Source organism: Poecile atricapillus, chromosome 7 (assembly GCF_030490865.1).
Source record: "Poecile atricapillus isolate bPoeAtr1 chromosome 7, bPoeAtr1.hap1, whole genome shotgun sequence".
Lineage (NCBI taxonomy): Eukaryota > Metazoa > Chordata > Aves > Passeriformes > Paridae > Poecile > Poecile atricapillus.
Genome location: NC_081255.1, coordinates 24,044,537 through 24,068,105, shown reverse-complemented (window position 1 = coordinate 24,068,105; position 23,569 = coordinate 24,044,537). Strand labels below are relative to the sequence as shown.

General features: G+C 51.3%; 1 protein-coding gene across 5 annotated transcripts in view; it reads left to right on the top strand.

Annotated features, from left to right (window-relative positions):
- ERI3 (ERI1 exoribonuclease family member 3) overlaps positions 1-23,569 on the top strand; it is a 130,505-nt gene that overhangs the window by 94,865 nt on the left and 12,071 nt on the right. The gene's annotated exons all lie outside the window — the stretch shown is intronic.

The window sequence follows — 23,569 nt, the reverse complement described above, 5'->3', positions numbered from 1 at the left end:
GTTGCTGTCATCCCTTCCTCCAACAAAGTGTCCTTGCTCTCTGGAGTATCATGTCTCCTGTTGGTTTCTGCCCCTTTATCTCAGTGCTGTTGTCTTGCACAGATGTGACTCCGCTGTCTGACAGTTCAGGGATTTGCTCTTCATGTCCCTCCCCATTCCAGTCCTTTAGGAGAGTTTTGCCAAACTCCCTCTGTAGCTAATAGCCCATGGAAAGTGAGGCCCAGCATCCAAGCTCCCTTCTTGCACTGCTCCATCCCAATGGCAAACCTGCCTTTCCCACACTGCTTGGAAGGGGTTTACATGGGTGCTGTGAAGGATGCCAGGCCAGCAGTATGACAGTCTCCATCTCCTTGGTACTGCCAGTGGTGCACACATGCCCTGTGTGTTACAGCCTAATGGCTGCTCCATTTGGGCTGGCTCCAGAGCAGATCTGCCCTGGATGCCTGTAATGCTCTGACTGCCTGCAGAGGTGGTAGCTGCTGGCACCGTGTGCCTGGTGGCTTTACTACAGGCTGAGTACCCCAGAGTGAGCTGGAGTTGGGGAAAAGAACTCCTCCTCCCAGGCAGCTTGGCACCACCAGGCAGCTTGGCACCACCAGGCACAGCTGCTTTTAGGGCTGCTGGCTTAATGGCTTGTTGCCCTGTGTCCCTCTGGGAAAAGGCTTGGGGCAATGCTGGTGTCTAATGACATGCCTTGCCTGGCATTTTTTCAAAGAACCAGCTTCCTGGCTTTCTGGCCACTTCATTTCCTAGCCTGGCCTAGGTATGAATCAGGTGCTGGTTCTAGTGACAGCCCAAGAGGTTCCCAAGCTGAGGAGGGACTGCTCACTGCAGAGGCAGCCTGGCTTGCTTGGATCCAGCATTGCTGCCTCATCCTGGAGACAGTTCAGTCCTCCCCAGCCGAGTTCTTCATACTGGCCACTGGGACCAGGCACAGACATCCCAATTGCTGATGTTCACCCTGCAGCCTGAACAGTCCTTACTTCTCTCTTCATGCTTTTGACTGCACACGTGTCAGGCTTGGGAGGAGCCATCCATCCCTTTCCCTGCTCAGGGCTGCCCTTCCCTCTCTGACTGTAAGGAGCCCTGCTCCCAACACAGCCCTACTTCTCAGCCAAATAAAGGACTCCTAGTCAAGGTCTGCTGCAGAAGGAAGTGGAGAACAGTGAAGACTACCAGTCTCTCACTGCCCAGAGTGAGACAAGGAGTTGGCTGTGGATCTGGGGATGGCCCCGTGGTGTCTAGAGCTTCTCTTCTCTTTGTGCTCAGCCCTGGAGTGCAGCAGTGTTGAGGGAATGTTAGGGAGCTGAGAGGAGGCTTCCTGGGTCATCTAAGGGGGCATCAGCCTCTGATTTTCATGGCCCCCTTGGGTCACTGATGGCCAAAAAATCTGCAAACCAAAGAGGACTGAGAAGGGAGCAGCAAGAAGATTTGATAGCCAGACTCACCAGTTTCACAGGTACCATGCAGTGTAAGAGTGTCTGTGCAGCTCCTTTCCTGGCAGTCTGGGGAGCTGTCCAGGGAGATGCAAACATTCCTGTGAGCCTCAGTGTGCTTATGCAGGAATGCACAACACGGATGTTTCCCTTCAAATCTGACAGAAAAATTGCAGTGGATAGCCACTTGTTTTTGCAAACAATTTGCAAGGAATTTTGCCGTCTTGCCTGATGGATTTTGTATTCCTTTGTTTTCAAATCACTCTCTGTTTCACTGTCTCAGCAGGTATCTGTTCCAAATCCCTGCACTTGACATGCTCTGGGACCAGACCTACTCTATGTTTCATCTTCTTTCCTTCATCATGTTCAAAATCTGCAGAATTCAGGGTGCTTGACACCCTGCAAGGCCAAGGCCGGATTCTGGATGGGAACCACCTTTAGCATCCAGTGGATACAGGCAGGATGGGCTCATGCACAGTGGAGTCTCCCTACATGCCCTGAACATACAGCTGCAAGTTGCTGCACAGAGTTTTAGCTTCTGTCTGGTTTCTATTCATGAGCAAGTGAGCTACAAAACTTATTGAGGGGTTAGGAAAGTGAATCGTGTCCCCAAATACACTGAAATCTACCTGCATACACTGCAATACAGCTGCCTTGGGGTGGGATGGGTGCAGGTCTGGTGCCATTATGTTCTTGAGAGGGAAAAGGTAAAGGAAGGGGGAGAATGTAAATATTTCAGGATAAGGAGTTAGAAAAGTCCTGCTCCAGAGGGTGAGGATTCAGGAATTCCTTGGGAGATCAGAAAGGAGCAAAAGGGGTATAAAGCCTATTCTTTCATGCCCTTTCTCAGGCTGGTATTTCAGCTCTGGGCTGAATGTGTCCCTGGAGACTAGAAAGGACATTTTTATGCAATTTCCATCTCTTCTCTAGCCCAGGTTAGATATGTGGCAGCTCCAGTGTAGGCTGTAGAATCTCGGGGTGAGGAACTTGTCTTTGTCTGCTGTTTTCTTGGCCCTCAGCAAAATGAAGTTGAGTCGTGCCAAGAAGTTACTCAGTTTTACATATATGAGGACATTGCCATTCTTAACACATGTGTTTGAGGCAGTGCTTGCCAAAAACAAGCTGCAGCTTTTAATGGGAGTCTCGGCACCCACAGGCAAAGACCGTCATTCACAGGCTCCACACCAGTGGAGCTGGATACCTGTGTTGGGGTCTCTCTGCTGAGAGTCAGAGACTCATACAAATCAAAAGGATTAAAATCCCAGGTTTCAGTTGTGATTTAAATCAGACAGCAGATCACCTACATTCAGAAATTTATTTTCTTCTGGTTTTGCCTTTTTTTAAATCTGTTTCCCTAAATAAAAACCATCAAATTTTACTGAACAGCACCTATCAAACCAAGTACAGCTTTCCTTACTACTGCCCAGTTGTTAAATCTCGTTATTCTTTTACTCATCCAATACTCTATTTTTGCTACATTTATTTTGATTGATTATGTACCATAATATGCCTTTAGTCTTAGTTTTTAAATATTTTTTAGAAAAATGGTGAATTACTATTTGTTCTTGAAGAGTTGGTGATTAAATTATTACTCATGATTGCTCTTTTGGATGAAAACTGTAATGCCATGCTAAAGTACCCCAGTGGTAGTTTGAATTGATTTTATTAGGAAAATCTTCTTTCCCTTGCAAATATTCACTATGGAAGGAAAAGTAAATTTCAGGATACTTTTTAGGTAAAAAAACCTAGTACGTGAAACCAAAGCAAGTGATCAGTGAGCTGGAGGAGTGTTTCTGGAAACCAGCCTTTCAAGGTATTAGAATGAGTACAGCTCATCCTCTCTTACCTTGGTTGTTTTGTTTGTCTTCACTGATTATGGAAATTCAGAAGACAAGCCTTCTTTTTTATTTTCAATCCTTTGTTGCTTCTCAGCTCTGAACTAGGCAGTTCTTAAACTGAAAATACACCAAAACCAGCAAAAAATTTCCAAAACTGCAAAAGCAGCAGCTCCTATTGGGGAAGTTTTTTTCTCATTTGTCAGCTCTGCTTCCCTCTCCAGTGCATTGACTGTCTTTAAAACATGACATTACTCCTTGCTACTGATCTTTCTTGAATCTAATTGAATGTAATTGAATCTTTAAAGTTTAGGTTTTAGCACATACATTATTGTGATTTTAGATCTAGCTGTAAATGTCTGGAGTTTGTTTGGTTTTGGGTTTGGTTTTTTTTTTTTTTTTCTTTTTAGGGGAAAGACAGTAACTAGGCTGCTGTATCTCTTCCTAGTGAACCCTCAGTCCCCATCCAAGGTGACCAGGAGATCTGATCCTGTGGTAGCACCTGTCTTCACATGGTGCTGTTTTACAGCAGCTGTCATAATCCTGTGAGCTCCGAGCCTCTGCGCAGCCGGCTTCTCCATCTTCCTTCCCTGTTCCGCAGTTCCCCTGGCCGGGGCCGTGCCATGCTCCCCTCTGGGGGAATCTCTGCCCCTGCCAAACAGAAAAGCCGCACCTGCCTGGGCAGGTCAGCAGCCCGTGCGGTGAGCGACCCAGCAAGCCACCGTGCCTTCCTGGCTCCATCTCTCTCTTTTCATTTACTGATTGGAAATCTCGGAAGGTTAGGGTGTGATATTGTTCCTGATCCAGAGCATTAATTAGGCCTCGGAAAGAAGAAGAGGAATTGCGTGTTTTTAACAGTGAGGTTAATGGGATGCTCGCAGAGTAGACAGTTTTAATGAGCTTCAACTCGATGTGCAGTGAGTTTACTCTTTGTGTTAAAAGGGTCACACTGCAGTAGTTTGATGTGGATTGTCTCCTGGCCCCCAGTGTCATAGGTGAGCGTCTGTCAGAGTCCAGTCAGAGCGCATTTACTTAGTGACACGATTCTAATTAACTAGCTCGAGCTGCCACCGCCGCGGGGAGCCGGGGCAGCGCTTGCCAGGGTGCCTCCTGCCCGGCGGAGCATCCCTCTCTGTGCCGCTCCGCCCGCTCGGTCTCGGCCGCGCTGGAGCGCTCCCCGCGCTGACATTGAAGGAGAGGGCGGGAGGGCCGCGCTCGCTAAGTGCGGTGGCAAGTGACGGGCCACCCTCCGTACGGGGCCTGCGACTGCCAGCTCTCCCCCCTGGAGCTTGCCGGGGACGGATGAGGCTGTGCCTCACCCTGCAAGGTACTGGAGGTGCGTGGTCCTGGCAGCTTGCTGGCCTTATTTCAGCCTGCTCTCTCTCTTCCCTGTTTTACCTTTCCTGTCTTTCCTGCCTCTCCCAGCATTTGTGGGATCCTCGGTCATTTTTTGACCTGCCTCCTCTGCATCAGGGCAGGGGGAACAAGGAGGTGGACAGCATTTTGTGAAACTCCCCTTCATATTTTCGACTACTTTTCATCCCCACCCCATGTAACAGAACCAGTCCCACCCTCCCGGTCCGTCCCGGGGTGTGGGAGACGCCCCAGAGAACCTTGTGCTCCCCCAGAGCAGACATACCCCATCGTTTTTGAGCTCTTCGTTTCTCAGCAGAGGTGGCGCTTGCACGGCTCCATCCTTCTGCTGAGGGATCCTGAGAGGGAGAGCTGAGAACGGGGCTCACTCCTGCGGAATGGGGCACTGCCCCACACACAGTGGCTGGGGCTCAAGGCAGAAGTGGAAGGACTCTGAATTAAATAATTAAAAGAGACTTAAGTAAAAATCAACAGAAATGTCACCAAATGAGCAGTGTCATTTTGAATTAGCGCTCATAAAGGTCAGGCGGATCCAGAACAGGTGGAGGGGCTGCGTGCCGGGTGTCGCTGCCAGGCGGCGTGTCCCGGCACCCAGGCTGGGTGCAGGGACCGGCACAGCCGCTGCGGGGTACCCGCTGGGCCCTGGGCACAGGGACACCGCGGCTGGCCGGCGCTGGGGGGTCCTGCTGCGAGCACCGAGCCCCAGATCCCCGAGGAGCGGCGGGGAGGGAGGGCTGGCCGGGGCAGCCGGTTAGAGGACGAGCAACTGTCAGAGTCCAGTCAGAGCACATTAACGCGGTGACATGATTCTAATTAACTACCGTGAGAGGTGTCACAGCTGGAAAAGCAGTGAGCAGAGACAAGCTTTTAAAAAAAGAAAAAAGCAATGTGACAGTCTTTTTTTTTTTTCCCCTCTTTCTTTTTCTTTTCTTTTCTTTCCTTTTTTTTTTTCTTTTTTTTTTTTTTTTTTTACTCTTGTGTGCTCTCTCCCCTCCATGTGGGAGTGGATCTAAAGATAATTAGGATGTCTGGCTGCCTGGGAACCTGAGCCGGGGCTCTTTTGCTTTCAGTCATTTAAGTTTTCGACATCTCTCTGAAGGGACTTGGTGGCGCAGTGGATTACTGCGCGCCAGAGTGACAGAACACTCTTCTAATCGTAAACCCTTTTTAGAAAGGATTCTGCTCTCCCTTTTTCCCCTGGAGCAGCAGGGGGTATGTTCTGATCACTGCAGCTCTGTTCCCATACATGCTACAATGGGAAACTCAAGGTCTTTCAGCTGTTTCCTGCAGTTAACAAAGGAGGCACAGAAGAAAGAAAGGAAGGATGATTGAGTGTTTGTGTTGACTGCACTCACCCCTCCATCCTACCCTGCCAAAAGTTGGTCGTGTGCCCATCTGACCCCACTGCCTGACAGGGGTGTGATGGGTTTGTCACACCTTGCCCTTGGCTGAGCGCTCGGAGTCCCCGGAGAGCAGCCTTTGGAGGGAGTGTGACGGCTGCAGGGACTTCAGCTGCCTGAGAAAAGTCAGGGTGCTTCCATGTGTTTCTCCCAGCCTCCAGGCAGGCAGTTGCAGTGCCTGCCCCCTGGGGATGTGTGGAAGGTAGGCTCACGTCCCTCTCTTCTGGCTGGAGGCGGTTGCAGCACCAATGTTAGACTGAAGATTTAAGATGGATTTCTGGACTGTTGGCTGTGCTGCAGTGCCTAGGAGGCCCAGCTGCAAACCAGGACAAGTCTGTCTCAAGCCTCAGGTCTGGCTAATCCCCAGCAGGACAGCATTGCCATCATCTGGGAACTGCCCTTTGGCACAGCAGCAGCAGCTCTGCCGTCTTCCTCTGGCTTCTGGCTTTAGAACAAGCAGTGGGGGCTGTCTCCCTTGGCAAGAAGATGTGCCATCCTTCCCTTTCTCCCTTCCACCCATGCCAGTTGTGATCCTCAGCCCAATAACTGGCCCGATTTCTGCCCCCCGTGACAGATGAGAAACCTTTTAAATGTATTTTTCATATCATTCTCAACTGTTGTAGTAGGAGCACAGGGAGAGGTTGATGGTTTGTATTATATTTGTATTATGTCTGCTCTGTTTTAGCGATCAGACAGTCCCAAAACCAGGACTGTGCAGACCTGAACTGATCTGTGCTGTAGAGACCCTTGCACTGCCTTGTACCCATCACACTCCTGGCTATTTGTTCAGTCTTTTTAGTTGTCTGTATCTAAGTTTTGCAAAATATCCCCCTCACACACTAGTGGAACAACCCTTGCACTGTCTGAGCCCTGTCCAGTATCGTGCTGGGCAGGCGGAACATCTTTGCTAGCACTTGTTCTCCTGCCCTTGTAACAGACAGCACTTCCCAAGCACCGTGATGCACCCTCTGACACAGTGAGATGTGTTAGGTGAGAAGCCTTGGAAGATCATTAAGTTTCTACAGAGCTTTTTCTGTAGGAAATAGCAACGTAAAACACCGAGTGACACTTTGATTTCCTGTAGATTCTTTTGGTGCCTTGGTGTCTCTGCAATATGTCCCAGACGAGGCTAAATGGTAGTGCGTCTTCCCTTACCTGTGAGGAGGGGAAGAGTTTCCTGTTAATGAACATAAACATCTCAGTTATGGGCAGGGATTGCCTGCCCTGCTCCACACTGGACTCTGGTGGAAGGTGTCCTTTAACATCCTACTCTCCTGCAACAGCAGTGTGTCCCCAAATCTGCCTTTACATGACTGCAGCTGGGGGGATCACAGGCATGCTGTTGTCCCTCTCAGGTTAGCCCTTGTCTCCAGAGTCTGGCCATCTACATTGTCCTCTCTCTGTCCTCCCCAGAATGCACAGGGCTGGAGGGCACTGTGGTCCGCCTTTGCAAGGAGGAGAGACTCCTGCCTAAGTTTTAGTAAGGATCTGCCTTGAAGGAGAGTGATGGCAGAGTGCAGAGGGAAGGCTGTGTCAGCAAGGCATGCCAGGTTTAGAGGTGCCCCACTTCACCTAATGAGAACCAATTGCAAGGTGCAGGAGGGCAGGGGGTAGCAGTCAGCCAGAGAGACTCCACCGCAATTTAACAAGTTTTCATTCCCCTGAGTTCCCTGATAAGACCCCCCTCGAAGTCTGTACAGGAATTCATAAGAATAGGATAATTAGGATGTTTCAAAGCTGCGACCCTCAGAGGAGTCCTTGGATTAATCTGTTTTTTCCCTTAAAGACATCTGTAACTACAATCTTTGTTTCTCTCCTCTTCTTCCCCCCCTCCTTCTTTTCCCTTCTTGTCTGTCTCTGTATCTCCTGTCAAACCGTGGCAGACGTAAATGACAAAGAAATCAGAAAGAGAGATCAATGCAGTCCAAATTAGCACTTGGAGATAGACTGTGCTGGAGATGTCAGAGCCTGACCCCAGTTGATCTGCCAGCCTCCACTGGTGATATTATGCAAATTGCATCCATCTGGCAGAGCCCAGTAAAGGACTAATGGGGCAGGGAGGGGGCCAGGACCAGGCACCTTTAGGAAGGGGAGAGAGATGGGGGTCTTTGGGGAGGGGGGTCCATGATTGATGGGGGAGATAAGGTACTGCATTGGCTTCCTTTGCACTCCTGGGTGGATTAAAAGCCAAACTCCAGATAAGAGATAACCAAACTTCATTTTGCTTTTTATTTTATTCCTTATTTCTGCCCCCATGCAACCTAGTACCAAAAAGAAGGGGGGAAAAAAAGGTGGTTCTTGGCGCTCGTTTCCTGCACGTCATTACCACTAATGGCAGTTCGAGGGGAGAGACAAAGTCAGGGAAAGAAAGCAAAAAAAAAAAAAAAGCTGTCTGCTTAAAAGACTGTTGTAATAGGAGCATGGATAATAGAAATCTCAAATTACGGTGATCGCCTTGTTAAGAAGTTTGAAAATACAGCCAGATTGTCTTTAATGAGAGAAATATGGCTGTTAGTTAGTGAAGGAGGAGGGAATGGACCTTGTTTCAAGATCTGTAGCTTGCCCATCAAAGAGGCACTGTCTGTTTCATTTCAAAATCCTGCTCCTCTGCCTGATATTAAAAATAGTTGTTAAAGGCTTTGACTAGCAAGACGATTCTCTTTGACTTCCTACTCTCTTTCCACCTCCCCCAAAAGACTTCACTAAGCTAACTTCTGCTTTAAAAAACAGCTAAGCAAGGAAAGAAAGAAAGACGAAAGTTTTGGGGGCTGCAGGATGATACTGCCCCTGGCACTCCAGGGTGCCTGAAGCCTTAAGCCTGAGCACTGCCAACACCGTGGCCATTCTCACCATGGCAGAGGGGAGCCTCCTCCGGGCCATGTGCTGCTGTGCCAGGATGTGCACAGAGATGTGGTACCACCACTGCTTTCCTCTTGGAAGCCCTGACCTAGGCACAAGGCAGAAGTGGCTTTTTTTGGCATCTGGACCCCCATTAAGTGTCATGATGCTGCTTTGCTTTGCTCTACCTCAAGCCTGGGAAGTGGCACCAGGCCAGGTTTGAGGATGCAGAAAAGGGCTCTGACAGAAGCCAGGTCTGGCAGCTGCCCGCCACCCCCGCCTCTTGTGAAGAGTTAAGGGGAACCTCTGTGCTGTTAGGCTCTGACCCGTAACTCCTGCCTCGCTGTGGTGCTGACAGTCCCCTCTTCATTCTCCCCTGAAATCAAAGGATCACATTAATTGGTTTCAGGATCGTGGCCCCATGTCCTGAGTGGCCTGTTTAAGATAACGAACTCAGAGTGTGTTAATAGCTGGTATAGCTCAGCAGAGGATCTAGGGACAAGGCCTGGATAGGGAAGATGCTGCTGGGTGGGTAAGATGGGCATTGACACATCAAAAGTCTGTCCTGTGCTGTGTTTTTCCTTGTCCTTAGACAAATCAGTGTAATTCCCTCACTCCCAAGCTGCTAACATTTTGAAATCCCAGAGCAAAGGACACTGGCCAGAGGAGAGAGCTGGACCAGCCAAACTGTTGCCCTTTCCCAGCGTGGCCTTGCTCTTTTCATGGGTCTGCAGAGGGATCAGAGGGGATCTGCTCATATGCTCCATAGCTTGAGGCTCTTCCCAAAGGCAAAGCTGCCACTGCACAGGTTGATCTTGACTCTGCCATTAATCACCCAAGTTCTGGCTTGTTTTTGATTCTGCAGGAGAGACCCGCAGTGGGCTGCACTGGGATGACAGTGTTTCTGTCTGTTCCCAAGAGTCATGAGCAATCCTGCTCTAGCTTGGAAGCTGCGTTCTTCTAATACAGAAGAGCCCAAGCAGCTTCTCCCATGGGCCCTGAACTGGGCTGCCAGTGTACAGGACCTGGAGGGGAGGCAGGAGGGGGGGATCATGGTCATTGCTAAGGGTGGGTGTACTAGTCCATGCTACTAGACCAAGATTCCATGTTCAGTACATGTCTGCCCTGTATGCTTGGAGGACCCTGAAGAGATGGCATGAAGGAGGGACTCAAGAATTCCTATGAGTTTTTGGCCAGTTGATGGCCCAGGGATCCAGCAGGCTGTAGTGCCAGGTGGGCTGCAGAGCTGTCCTTCCTCATCCCCCATGGCACAGAGCTGATTTTTAACCATGGAATACCCCTACCCAAAAATGTGATCCAAACCCCCCAGTGACGGAGAGTGCCTGGTAGTTCTGGGTCACTTTTCCCACTATAATAGCCTCACTGTTAATTACTTGCAGGCCAGTGACGTGCAGGGGTAGCATCCACGCAGCCAGAGGGGTTGCCTCTGCACGGGCCCTCGTGCAATGCACCAACCCTGCATTGCCCCTTGTCTCCTGTCCACCTCAGCAGCAGGCATGGCACTGTTGCTTCTGGCTGCCTTAGCTTCTTTCCCAAGGTGTGCAGCTCCCTGCCTGCTGCCACCTCTCAGCCAGGCCCCAGAGGGGAGGGGACCTGAGCCCTGGCACTGCCACCTCAGGAGCCTTTCTCCAGGGGCTTATGGATGGGGTGAGTCTGCAGACAGCAGGACCCCCAGCCCTTTGCCTTAGGGAGGACACAGCAGCACCAGCTTGCCAGGAAGCCCACTCCAGCCCTTAGCTGCCAGCTGCCTGGTGCTGGGGGTGTTGGTGTCTCCCGTGCTGTGTGCCTTCAGCCAAGAACCACCAATTTGGCTCTATGTGCATGCCCAGGAGTCTTAGGGCTTGGCAGCTGGGTCATCTCCAGCACCCACAAAGCTCCCTGCTCATGCTCTCCCCCTCTGAAAGTACATATATAACAACCGAGAGAGGCAGAGAGGGAGAGAAAAGGAGAGACGCCAGCTTTGCCTCCGCGCTCCCATCCAGAGCAATCTCCTAATGAGAAGAATATGGCTGCTAGTTAGCAGAGGGGTGTGTCCTGTAGGCTAAAATGAGATAGTTACACTGCACTGATTGAAGGTTGAGGTTAGAGGGCAGCACAATTATGTTCAGGAGATTCAAGGGCTCTGTTTGATGCGGCAGTTCTAAGCTCCCAGCCAGTGTCAGTAGTTTAGCTCAGGGTTTCTTTTTTTTTCTTTTTTTTTTTTTTTTTCTTTTCTTTTTTTTTTTTTTTTTTTGTGGGCTAAAGACAGGAAGGATAAAAACTATGGGAATGAGTTGTTTCTATTATTATAAAGTGGTGTGAGTTTTCTTTTTTTTAAACCACCAGTTCACCCCCCTTTTGCTTAACTGTTTCCTGATCATTATTTTTTAAGCTGCTCAGAGGGAAGAAGAGCGCATCCCTTTCCCCCTGGAGAGCAGCTCTGAATTTCCCCCAGACAGGGAACGTGATCAGTTCACTGACTACGGATCAGGAAAGCAATTAGCAGTTCAAATTATGCCAGCACCAAATTCTTTGTCTCAAAATCATGGGTTAAGAGTTGCAAAAGAACCTTAATTGTCTGGTGCTGAACTAGATGTTTCTTTCTGAAAGCATTTCCAGTGCTTAGGGCTGTTTGTGGAGGGAGCCTCTTGTGTTTCAAAAACTGTGGATCCTTTTCCCAGAGCCTGCAGCACTGTTCAGGCACTGCAGCAGCATCTCTGGCCTCTCCAGCCTGTCTCCCATCAGCTGGCTAGCTGCCTTGCCCATCTCAAGATGATCCTGGTCACTGTCACCCATCTCCACTGTCCTCTAAGGCATGTGTAGCTCTCCGGTCGCTGTGCCTCTGCCACCCGCACACACTTCAGGGAGGTGAGGACCAAAGGGAATGCTGGCCTGCAACAGCGGCACATGCCAGCCCCGTGCTGCCCATGGAAGGGAGGCTGTTGCTCTCTCGGCGACAGCACCCAGCCCTGCTGGGCTGAACACGAGGTGCTGGCCTGCCCATCTCATCCACCCCATCCTTAAGGATGAATGAAGGGGTGCCTGCCCCTTTCTCTCCTTGCCTGCTCCCCAGGGCCCATTTTGTCCCAAGCCCACACTTTGCATTGCCTTTTGATCTGAGTGACAGCCTGGTTTATTTACTCTAATGGTTCTCAGTTTTAAATGTTAATTCCTCCCTGAAGAAAATGTCTTTTCAGGATGAGTTGCCCATCAGCATAGACATGGAGGGTGTATTGGCATCCCTGGCCTCTGTGCAGAGCCAAGGCAGTCTGGGCAGATCTAGGTGGGACGGATGCATCCCTAGCATCGCAGTTCGTCCCTGTGCAGCCCGTTTGGCACAGTGCCACACACACCACTGTCACAGCCCCCCATAATCCCAGCTGCAATTAGGGGTTGATGGATTGTCCCCAAGCCAGGGTCTCAGTACAGCCCCCTAACAGGGATGAGGCACACGCAGAGACAGGCAGGGGCCTGCTGAGCTGCCACCATCCAACAACAATTTCTAATCTTGATTGGAGAGGAGGGCGGTGGGCTGGGGGAGGAAGAATCAGAGATAAATGTTAGCTCATTTCTTAAGTAATTAGTTACCTCCTCATCCCCATGTTGTAATTGTGAACAAGCTGTAATGTTTAATTAGTGTGTAAATGAAACCCCAATTTCATAATGGCTGCGGTGACAGCGCTAAGTGAGACAGGCACAGAAGGGGCCGCATTGTTTCAGCAGGAGATGAAGCTGTCGCCCAGCAAGCCAAGCGTCTCTGGGAGAAAATGGAAATGATAAACGAAGTGAGGCTAATTAGCAAAATCCTACAGGCCCCACTGATGGTTCTCATCAAGGGGAGGTAATGAAGCGGGCGGGCCAAGCTGAGGGGGGATTAATTGGAGCTGATTGCTGCACATACAGGCATCGTAGAGCAGTGGATGCAGGGATGCAAACTTTTCTGCTTTCCTTCTCTTGCCTTTCCCCAGGACCCACCTGTGGGTAGAGCCTATAGGGAGGACACAGGTGAGAGTCTGGTCCTAGAGCAGGCAGGACACAGATGCAGAGGGGTGTTCCCTGCCTGCAGGTGTCTGGGCAGAGGCACATGGGCACCCATCCCATGTGAAAAGCATAGTATGAAGGATCTGAAACATTGGAGAGCTGCTGCAGGGCTGGTTTATAGCACAAGGAGGAATATAGCTCTTCATTTGCTCCCTTCAAGTCCCTCCTCCTGTGCTGACTGTATTTTGAGTGTAGACATTTGGAGAGTAAATAAAGCACCTCTGCATGATGGGTGCTAGGGAAGGGATAAGTCCTCCCTGCTCCCCCTCTGGGTGAGGGTTTCTGCAGACCTGATACCTGTGGCAGCACAGTGTGGCAACCGAGCCAGAGCTTGCTGTGGTGGGGGAACCTGGGGCATCGTGGAGCTGAACTTTATCCTTTCAAGCTGTGTAAGAAATGCCCTTTCTGGAGCTGCTGGCACACAACCCTGATCACATTGCATTACTTAGTGACATTTCAGGGAGCGCATGGAGCCCCGCTGCCAGTGGGCTCGGTCCCAAATGTCCCATCCCTGATGCGGATGGGGTTCGGCTGCCTGCGGGCCAGGCTGCCCCACAACCTGCTCTTTACCTGCTGCCAACTCAATATCAAAAGTGAGCAAGAGCCTTGCCAAGCAGAAGAAAGGACAGCAATACCTCTCTGAGCTTGCATGCGTTAGTCTGTCCAAGCAGGTTATTCATGGCTGCACGTGGAACTATGGGACCATGAGCACGTCTTTTCAGTGTCTCAGCCTCTTTTTCTGACAGAAAATGAGAGAGTGAGTTGTCTGCTTGACAAGTGCCCATACCTGGGATGTCCAGTGCCTGCTCAGAGTCATTGCTTCCCTTCCTCATGGCATCTCCAAGCCCCCCACTGCCTCTCTTGCTGAGTAATGAGAGATTTCCCTGGGCCTCTGAGGGCTCTAAAGAGGGGCTGAGCAATATTATTTATTCAGTTGTTTACAGAAGCGTTTGATCGGGAATAGTTCTTCACTGCCAGCCTGTTGTGTATTATTCATTGCAATAATCTCTGCAGATTGTGATAAACTGTAACTGCGGCGGGGCAGCGCGTAGCTGGGCTGTACTGCCACCGCTGCCTGCTCCGGCCTCTAAAATATCGGCAGCTGCAATCATAAATCTCAATTTACAAGTGGGACTATTGCACGGGGAGTTATAGTTATACTAATGATTACTTCTCTGTCTTATTTTTCATGTTGCAACAGAGTAATAAATTTTTAAAAACAGCCTGGGCAAAGCGTCAGCAAAGGCTGTGCGTCCTCTCACCACGCTGTCGGCAGAGAGGGGCATTCCTGCTCTCCAGCAGGCATCTCGCTGGCAGGGCACCAGCCCCACTTCTCAAGGAGGTGGCTCAAAGAGGGGGGACTTTGTGTCCTCACACTGGGAAAGATGCCATAGAAACTCCCTGTGGGCATGGTGGGGCAGCGGGCTGTAGTGTGGTGTTGGGGTCAGTCCTTATGCTTGCTGTAGCAGAGAAGAGAGCTCATCTCCCTGCATTGTTTTCCCTGCTGAGAATGGGGGCTGAGCCCTGCATTTGTCACTGACCTAGTCTTTCTCAATCAGATTTAGGACATCCTGGGGTTGATCGGTCCAAGAGCTGGGGATCTGATGACTGAGACTGGAGCTGACATTTGAAGGGTGTATCTTATTCCTGTAGCTCACCACCCTCCCTGGGGCTTTTCCAGATACAGAGAGTTGGAAGCTGCCTTTTTGAGATTGTGTGCCCACAGTGTGGAAATAGGGTGATGGCTTGGATGGTCCCACCTGAAGGAAAGCCCCCCTTCCTGGAGAACAGCAAGGGTAAGAAGGAGAGGCTTTGGGTTAGAGGAACTCAGAGCTTGCTCTCATCCCCATTTGGGAGCAGTGACTCAGGAACACCCAGTGGCATTCCTCCTGGAGGAGTCACCATGGGACACCCCCTCAAAGATCAAGTCTCTTGCCCAGAAGGCAGCAGTGGAACACGGGGTTCAGCGAGCATTTCCCGAGTGTTTATCACAGCTCCGAGGTCTGTGATGTGAGGCCTCTGATGGATGCCTCAATTCACAGACTTGACATTATGATGTACAGGGAGCCTAGAGATATATAGATTTTCAAAGTGGCCACTTTGAGCATAATTATAAATATCCAGCCTCTTTACATAGTGAATTGTTGCCAGGAAAAGAAGGACCCCAGGAGATCTGAAATTTAGCATCCAGGATTTCTTGAGAAAGGAGCCTTGGCAGAGGTTTTCCACCCATTTTGGGGCCAAGAAGGCGTGGGCGTTAAGGGATGATGCTTTTCCCATCCTGAACTCCCCTGGCAGGTCCTCCCCCATTCCTCATGGTGCTGGCAGTGTCTCTCTGCGAGGGACATCTCCAAGGCACTGTCTTGGACCCTCACCTCCCCTGCTTGTCTGCACCAGCACACTGTAATATGATTTTAACTGCTTCCGAGTGGCTGGCTCCCCTTCCAGATCACGGCACAGAGCACCAGGGGCATAACAGAGCTGGGAGCAGGTGCTCCTGATCTCTGTGTCTGATCCATGGCCCAGAGACACAGCAAAGGAGAGATCTTCCCCTAGCTCATGGCTGGCTCATCTCCTTACACTTGCCTTTGGAGCATCCCAGCCCACAGGGGGCAGGGGTTCAGCACAAAAGCATCAGTTTTCAGGTTAGCAGAAGATCCCCCAGTGGGATGGGTGCTGGTTGCAAAACCAGCAGCTGAGACCTGAGCACAGTCAGGAGCACTTCCACATGCCCTCCTTGGATTCACAGGCTCCTAGAAAAAAGGCAGCTGTCCTTTCCAGGAAACCATCTGGAAATCCCCTTATCATGCTTTTCTCCTGGCATTTGGGTAATATCAGAGCATCACCACTTCCATTGCCATGCTGGAGCTGGGTGAGTGTGCCCTGGGGAAGGTCTCTGCAGGCAGCAGTGTGCCCATCCCTGTGCGTGAATATCTAGGCTCAAAGAGGCACCGGTTATTGCCTTCCCCACCCTCGGACTGGGGCATGCTGGAATATTGCAGGGGAAAATGAAGAGAATGAGGATTTGTGTTCTGTTTGCAAGCAGGGTCTGGAGGAGAGAAGGTCAAAGAAGAAAATTGGAGCTGAATTTAAATCAATGGCATGTAGAGATTAGAGCAGTGGCCCAATTAACTGCAGCAAGGCAGGTGGAGGCTGGGGGAGGACTCCAGCTCTCTGGGTTAGGACACTTCATGGGACCCTGGTTGTGGTCCATGGAGATGTGAATGCCCCAGACAAAACAGGGAGCATGGCCAGGGACTGGGGATGGGGATTTTGTGCCAAGGACTTGCTGGTGGGCAAGCGCTGGAGTAGCTGGAGGCTGTGGATGGTAGCAGGAGACCTAGGTGGTTGAGTGTTGGATAGAATCCCACTCCCTTCTTCCTTCTCTGCACATCTTGCCAAGCTCAGTCTGCCTCTCCATCCACACACCACTCTTCGTCCTTGTTTTCTTGTCCCAGTCCCTTCCTCCATGCCCTGCTATCATCTCAGCTGCTCCCACCACCAGCCCCACTTGCTCCCCATCACTGTTTCCTCCTGTTTGTCTGTCCCTTGACTCCAGCTCTTGTTGGTGCAAGTGTTTCAATGAAACAGTTTCCTCCCTCGCACTTCCTGGGGAAGTCACGGAGCACCCGGAGAGCTGGGTCCCCACTTCCCACGCAGGTGTGTGGAGTGGGTGCCAGGGGGGGTTGCAGCAGCTGGGAGCAGGGACTGGGATGGGTGTCAGTGCACGTGCAGCTGCCCAAGGCCACATGCAGCTGTCTTTGCCCAAAGTTGGCTTGATTCTGATGGGAAATCCAAAACATTCCGGGTTCCCAGAATCACTTTCCCAACAGACTTCAAGGTTTTGTTCCAAAACATCAGGGCACATATTAAAAAATCTTGCACTGGCAAGTAACTGGAATTTAAGGGAAATAGTGACATTCTTGTCATTCTTGTTGATGGCAATGTATTAATGGTTCAGGCTGGAATTTCCTGGGAAAATAATTGAGTGTGAGTTGAACATCCAACATGGAATGTCTCAGCTGAATCACTAAATTTTGGGGAAAATCACATCAGAGCAAGGGGATGCCACTAGCCCCTCTTTGTCCCCAACACACATTCCCCCATGTGCTCCTGGGATCGGGGCAGCCAGGAACACAGCTCCCATGTCTCTAGGCCTACAGGGATCTGGCTTTGCTCTCTCCAGCAACCCTGTGCACTGCAGCATGTTGCACATCACCCAAGGAACATTAATTAACATTGCTGGAAGATCTCAGGAAAGGTGCAATTTGAATGATCTGGCACCACAGTCATTCGGATGCTGAGTTAATTCAATCCTTGCACACAGTGCTCCTACAGATTGTTGGCTTTAAACAAACAGCGGTGACAGATTTGTTGCTGCGGAAATGTGGTCATTAAGTCAGGAGCGTGTGTTTGACCTGAAAGCGATTGAGTGATGGATGCAAGTCATTTTAAAGCTGCAGCAGGCAAAAGGATGCTCCTTTTGGAGAGCAATCTTGCATCTAAGGAGTGTAAATAATTTAAACAAACAAGTAAAGTAAGGTGAAAGCACTGCTGTGTTGTAGCACTAAATGCAAAGCAGGGCAGTGCTGCCAGTCCTGTGGTGAAGGAGAGCTCCTTTGCACAGCATTGTCATAAAGAGGTGCAAGGTCCCAGCTTTGAGGCTGTCTGTGGGGATAAATGGTACCAACCAAGCTCCCATCACTTCATAGTCACCTGTGGGAGCTGTGCATCTGCTGCACTCCGAATGTGAGTACAAGTGCCATAGGATCCCCAAGGAACAGTTATCAAAGTGGATTGGTGGAGATCACCTTCATGTCCTGAAAGAGCAGGATTCACATGTCCTGTAGTGTGGCACTGTGCCACTCCAGCTGCTCCTCTTGTCAAGCTGAAGGAGTCTGATACTCCCTTGGCTTCCAGACAAGGTCTGGCTTGTCTTGTCCAGCAAGGAAGGTTTGGTGAACCAGGAGCTTGGCATGCTGCTGCTCCATGCCAGCCTTGCTCTGAGCCATCCTCTCATTGCTGTAGAAGATCCTCTCACCCACGAAGTGTGAGCAGGCAGGGAGCATTTGATCCACACTGGTCACGTCACATGGGTCTGCGCATTCTGCCGCTGGATGTGGCGTCCCCGTAATGAGGCTGGTACTTACTGTGCATTAGAAGCAGCCACCGCTTAAGCCTCAATATCTCGGCCATTTAATTTAATGGTTTTTTTTTAAATACCAAAAGCAATTAAGTTCACATTGCGAGCTAATCGCCTACAAAATTTCATTTCAAAGATGCTCAGACTGTTTGTGAGAGAATTGCTGGAAAGCAGCCCAAATATGCCACCTCATCTGTCTGTTTGTCCTTCTTTGCCTTCCCTCTTTCCCAACCAGAGTTAAGCAGACTTCTCAAAAGGAAACAATCACATTCTCAGTTCCCTGCTTTTCTGATAGTTTTTACCTGGTGTGACTTTTGGATGTCTAAGTTAAATGCCAGTGATTGGTGAGAATTATAGTGCTCAGCTGGTACTACAACAGTAGAAAACAGGGTTTTGAGGTCTGGCTGATGGGCAAAAGCCAGGCAGCTGTTGTTGGGGAGTGAGTGGGCACACAGATATGTACCCAGGCCAGGAGGATACAGTGGGAGCTCTGATACTAACTTGTGTCACCACTGCCTTGAGGCCATGTGTCTGTGCTACTGTCCCTGGGGTTATAAGAGGTGCCTGAGCAGTAACACCCAAACCTTGAACAAGCCCTTCTGCTTTGGAAAAGTGTTCTGGGTACACTGTTTGCAGCATGTCCACCATTTCCCACGGTGGCTCGCCTCACATGCCTGCCTTCCTGATCATCCTTCTTCCTTAGCAGCTCCAGCCCACAGCATTCATCCGTGGCAGTCCCTGCAGGGACCAGCTTGCCTGTAGGCTGCAAGGCTTTATCAGATTGGAGAAGAGCCGGAGGTCTTTGTCAGAGATTACTTGTTCTCCTAAACAACCGTGTTACTGAATATGGAATAATCCCTCCTCAGCATCTAGCTGGGGGTTTTGTTTCCTTCACTGTGGGCTATCATGTTAACGCTCTCTCCTTAAAGCACCTTTGCCAGCTGAGTCACCCACATGATGCCCATCACCTGACCAGCACAGTGGGCAGGGGCACACTCCACACCACTGCCCACCAGTGTATTTGGCTGAGCCATGCATGGCTGCCATCCTGTTTTGGCTGTGGTGTTGCCTTCTCCATATTCCCATTGCCATCCCCCCAGCCAGTTTCCCTGGCCAGCAGTGGGGAGGTGATTTATGGAGTCCCACATGCACCCAGTGAGTCCAGCTCTCTGTGTTTCAGGGAGATCCATCGCACAGGGAGGGGAGGTCACTGCGTTGCAGGTTTGCTAACCTTGCCCGCTTATTAAAAATGGTAAAAGCGTCCCTCAGGACTCGTGAAGTATAGATCCAAAGAGCTCCATATGCTGTTCCCCTTAATGAGATGTCTGCCTGAAGAGCAATAGCAAAACACACCATCCAGTGCAGGGTCCCTATAGCTAGATGGCCTGGCTGTAAACAGAGCCGTCCGTCTTAATGGGCTATCGTGTAAAAACTTCTCCCAGTCAATAAATCAAAGGGGCTCCATTTATATCATGTGCTGCCTTCGCTATTAGGCTGCCTCTGGATGGCATGTTCTGATACAGAGCTCCCTGGGCCTGCCAGACGAGGCCAGAGGCTCTAATAGGCATTTAATTTAGGCTTCCCCTTGCTGATACCCATGCAGAGTTCAGCATCTGGGACTCGGCAGGGGCTCCCTCATGGTTTGAGATGGCCCTGCTGTGCAGGAAAGGGCACCCGTGGATCGGCACCTGGCAGGCATCACCTCTCCTGCCCTGCTGGGTAGGAGCCTCTGGTGTACAGAGAACCAGACCCTCTCTGTGAAGGGGTGTGTGGGTTTGGTGAGCACCCCTACTTGTTCGGGAGCAGCAGCCAGAGCCTGGCACAGTTATTTATTTTTCATCCCCTCCCTTGCGCTGCTCGGATGCCACCAGAGGGAAGTTCCGCTTCAACCACCATCCCAGGCAGAGATATTAGTCCTCATTACTAATTAAAGGAAGCAGGAGTAATTGACGGATGGTGGATGGCAGGGGAGCCAGTGTGATGAACAGCCCCTGTCCCTGTGCCGGGGACGCATGCTGAGCACTACCTGTTAGCTACAAATAAACAAACCTGATAAATAATAAATAGTTTGAGAAGAGTGGGCAAGCATTATTTAAATTAATAGGGATTAGAGGGAGAGGTCTGAAAGAGCATTCCTCCAGATGAGCTATCCCTGGACAGACAGGGACTCATTTGTTGCAGACTGGAGTAAACAAGGAGATGGGGAGGATTCATCACGGCAGGGCCTTGCAGCACTTCTCAGGCTAGTAACAGCATGGCTGTACTTTTCCTGGCCAGCCCTGCACCAGGGTTCCTGTGTCCCTGCTGCCTCGCTGGTGTCACTGTGCTGTCACACCTGTGGTGCCAGGCTGGGGCACTGGGTGCTCTGAGGGAGTCAGGGTGCTGTGGCAGAGCAGTGGGGAGTGGATGCTGAGCTCTGGCTGCTGGCAGGACCCCACACCACGACAGGGCAAGTTTTCCCAGACAGCTTGATGGCCACCTGCAGCCTGCCTCCACCAGGTACAGGCTGGTCCCAGCCAGCGAAGCCGGCTGCAGAGGGGGTCTCTCCCCACGCCCTGACATTTGGATACCACCCTGGCTGCTCAGGGCAGGAGGCTGGGGGTGGCGGAGGAAGGGGGAATGCTGCGGGAAGCAGGGGAAAGAGGGGAGGACAGACGCTCTGCTCGCTATCACATCTACTCCATCTTATCACCACAGTAATTTGATGATAAAAAATAATCCGAGGCTGGAAAGGAAACATGTGTAGTGGAGTAAAGATTGAATGTAGGTGGATTGTGCCCTGGGGCGGTGGCTGGGAGATAGAAGGAAATGTCCTTCTGTTTGACATACTGCCGAGTCGCAGCCGTGCCCCCGCCTCGCCTCGCCCTGCCCGAGGCACGGGGAGCCCGCTGGCCCGTGGGCCATGTGCCGGGCAGGAGGGTGCCTGTTGCGGCCCCCCGACACCTCCTGCCCCTCCACCTGCACCTCCTGTGACCCCAGTACCCTGCGGAGTGCTGGCCCCTACCCTCCCACCCCACAACTCGCTTCCAGCACACTTCTGGTTATATTTTTTTTCCCTTTGGTTATGCTTCACAACTCATTTTATCAGCTGTCAGTAACCAAATGTCTTTTTTAAGGAGTGGGTTATAGCCACTAATGTACTGAATGCTATTGCACTGGCTGCAGTTAGTGTTCCACGGCTAAATTACTATAATTAATGTTCCACTAGAACTGTTTGTAACAGGCGGCTGCGGGAGCCCCAGGTCTGGGCTTTCACAGCCACTGAATTATCTCTCCTCCCCGGAGAAAGCGCCTCTCACAGAGAGGGGGACGAGGTCAGCACTGGGACGGGCAGGCGCTAGCCGAGCCAAACTCCAGCAGATGAGTGGCCCGGGAGCTGTTCCCGGGGCACAGAGTCCCGGTGTGTCCCCATCTGGGCTGCTGTGCCCCTGGGAGCGCAGCTGGCTGCGCTGGGATTCCTGCTGGCATTGTCAGGGCGCTGCTGCATCGCCAGGGCTTCGCTCATCGCCATCAGCGACTGCGTTTTAAAGGTGGAACGCAGTGCCTAAAGAAACGCTTCCAAAACTCGCTAAGGGCAGACAGCAGAGATGCTTCCCTCTGCCGGGCATGGCACTTCAGCCCACACTCCACACCAAGTCTGCGCCCAAAACCATCCCTGCCCTCCCTGCTCCCCCAGCGCCTCTCAGTGAGGCCGGAGGTGCAGGGGAAAAAATGTGCTCGGCGGGCACACACACCCCTTGTTTCGCTAAATGCATTGTTCAATACCTGCAACAAACAGATTAGCCGAGGCTTTATCAGGGACAAGAGAAGGGAGAGCAGTGTGATAATGGTTTTCAGCAAATCCTCGGGCTGTCACAGATTAGAGCCGCGGCAGGAGCATTATCAGCCCTTTCCTCCTCTCCCCATCACCTCCCCCTTTGTCTCTTCTCACCATCGGATTTCTCCAGCCAATCTATCCCTGAGAGAGCCGGGCAGATACAAGAAGAAGTCGGTTTCCATCTGATCTGCAATTGGTTTTTCTCAGCAGCCGATCCGTGTCGCAGCATTGATCCGTGGGCCCCCCAGCGCTTGTCACCTTGCGTGTCTGGAGAGGAAGGTGGCCGAAGGAAGGGGGGCTGGGGTGGGGGTGCTTTAAACTTGCCGTGTGCCATTGATCTGCAGGCGGGAGCATGGCCAGGCCAGCCCTGCCAGGCAGGAGGGCACGAGCCTCCTCATCAGAGGAGTTTAAGTGGCTGTGACCTTCTCAGTAAAGGAGAGGAATGTCTTTGGAAGGCCAGCGGAAGGAGGGGGCCAGCCCCAGGCCCTGGGACAGGTGGTTGGGAGCTGCCCAGCTGTCGCCATCTCACCAAGGGACAGCTCGATGACACTGGCACTGGGGTGCTGGGAGCCTCCCAGGCACCCTCCTCTCTCAGAGGGGTCACCCACTTCACCCACATCCCCATTTCTGCTCCGCACCTCTCTGTGCCACACTGCAGCATGGCCAGGCAGGAGTGGGGACCCCTGTCTTGGCTCTGCAGTTTGCCCAGGCCTGAGGGAGAGAAGCTGCTGTTGGGTTAACTCCAGTGGGTGGGCAGCTTTCTCACGAGACCTGAAGCTACAGAAAGTTGTTTTTTCCTTCTAAATGTGGGGTACAAGGCTGTCTTTTATCCCAGTGACTGCAGTCAGCTCCCGCAGGCCCCATCAGGTAGGGGTTTGTTGAAATACCTGGATGCTCAGGAGCCACAGCCCAATGGGCAGGGCAGCAGTGCTGCACCAAGCAGGACCCAGCATCTTTGGAGTCAAGCTGGGACATCCTGCCTGTGCCACCTGCCCCCCTCATACCCTTCTGCCAGGCTCCTGCTAGGGTAGAACTGTGGCAGCTCTGCCTCGTCTCGCCTTTTCTGGCTGTCCTGAGGAATGGTGTGCAGGTGGGTGGGAGGGCAAGAGGGGATATAACAAGTAATGGCCCCAAGTGTGGAAACAGTGTTAATAAAGTGTATTTCACTTTTAATTTTGGCATATAATGTAATGATCTTTTTTAAGGCCCTATCATATTATCTGCATGACTAGATTATTGAGTCTTCATCATCTCCAGATAAATTTATGACCAGGATGATGCTTGGAATTTATTATCAGTCAATAGAGCTCAATACTGTAACAAGGCGTGTAATAAGATATACATATTTAATGATCCGGAGTAAAACAGCCCCGCTAATGGGCAGGATGAGACGGAGGCTGGAGCGTTAATTTCCATCCCCTGCCCCTTTCCACGGGAGCTTGCACCATTCAGCTGGGATGCAGCCCCAGGGTCCCGTGCATTGCCTGAGGTCAGGAGCAGGGACTGGCTGTGGGGGATACAGAGGAGCACAGCCCTCATGCTGCTGTGGCTGCGAGCACGTGCCTGCTGCACGTATGCGCTCGTGGGAAGACACGTGTGCCGCCCACCCCTGCAGAGATGTGCAGGTCTGTCTCACACAGCACACGGCTCTCTTACATGGCTTTGCAGGTCTGGCTGTCATCCCC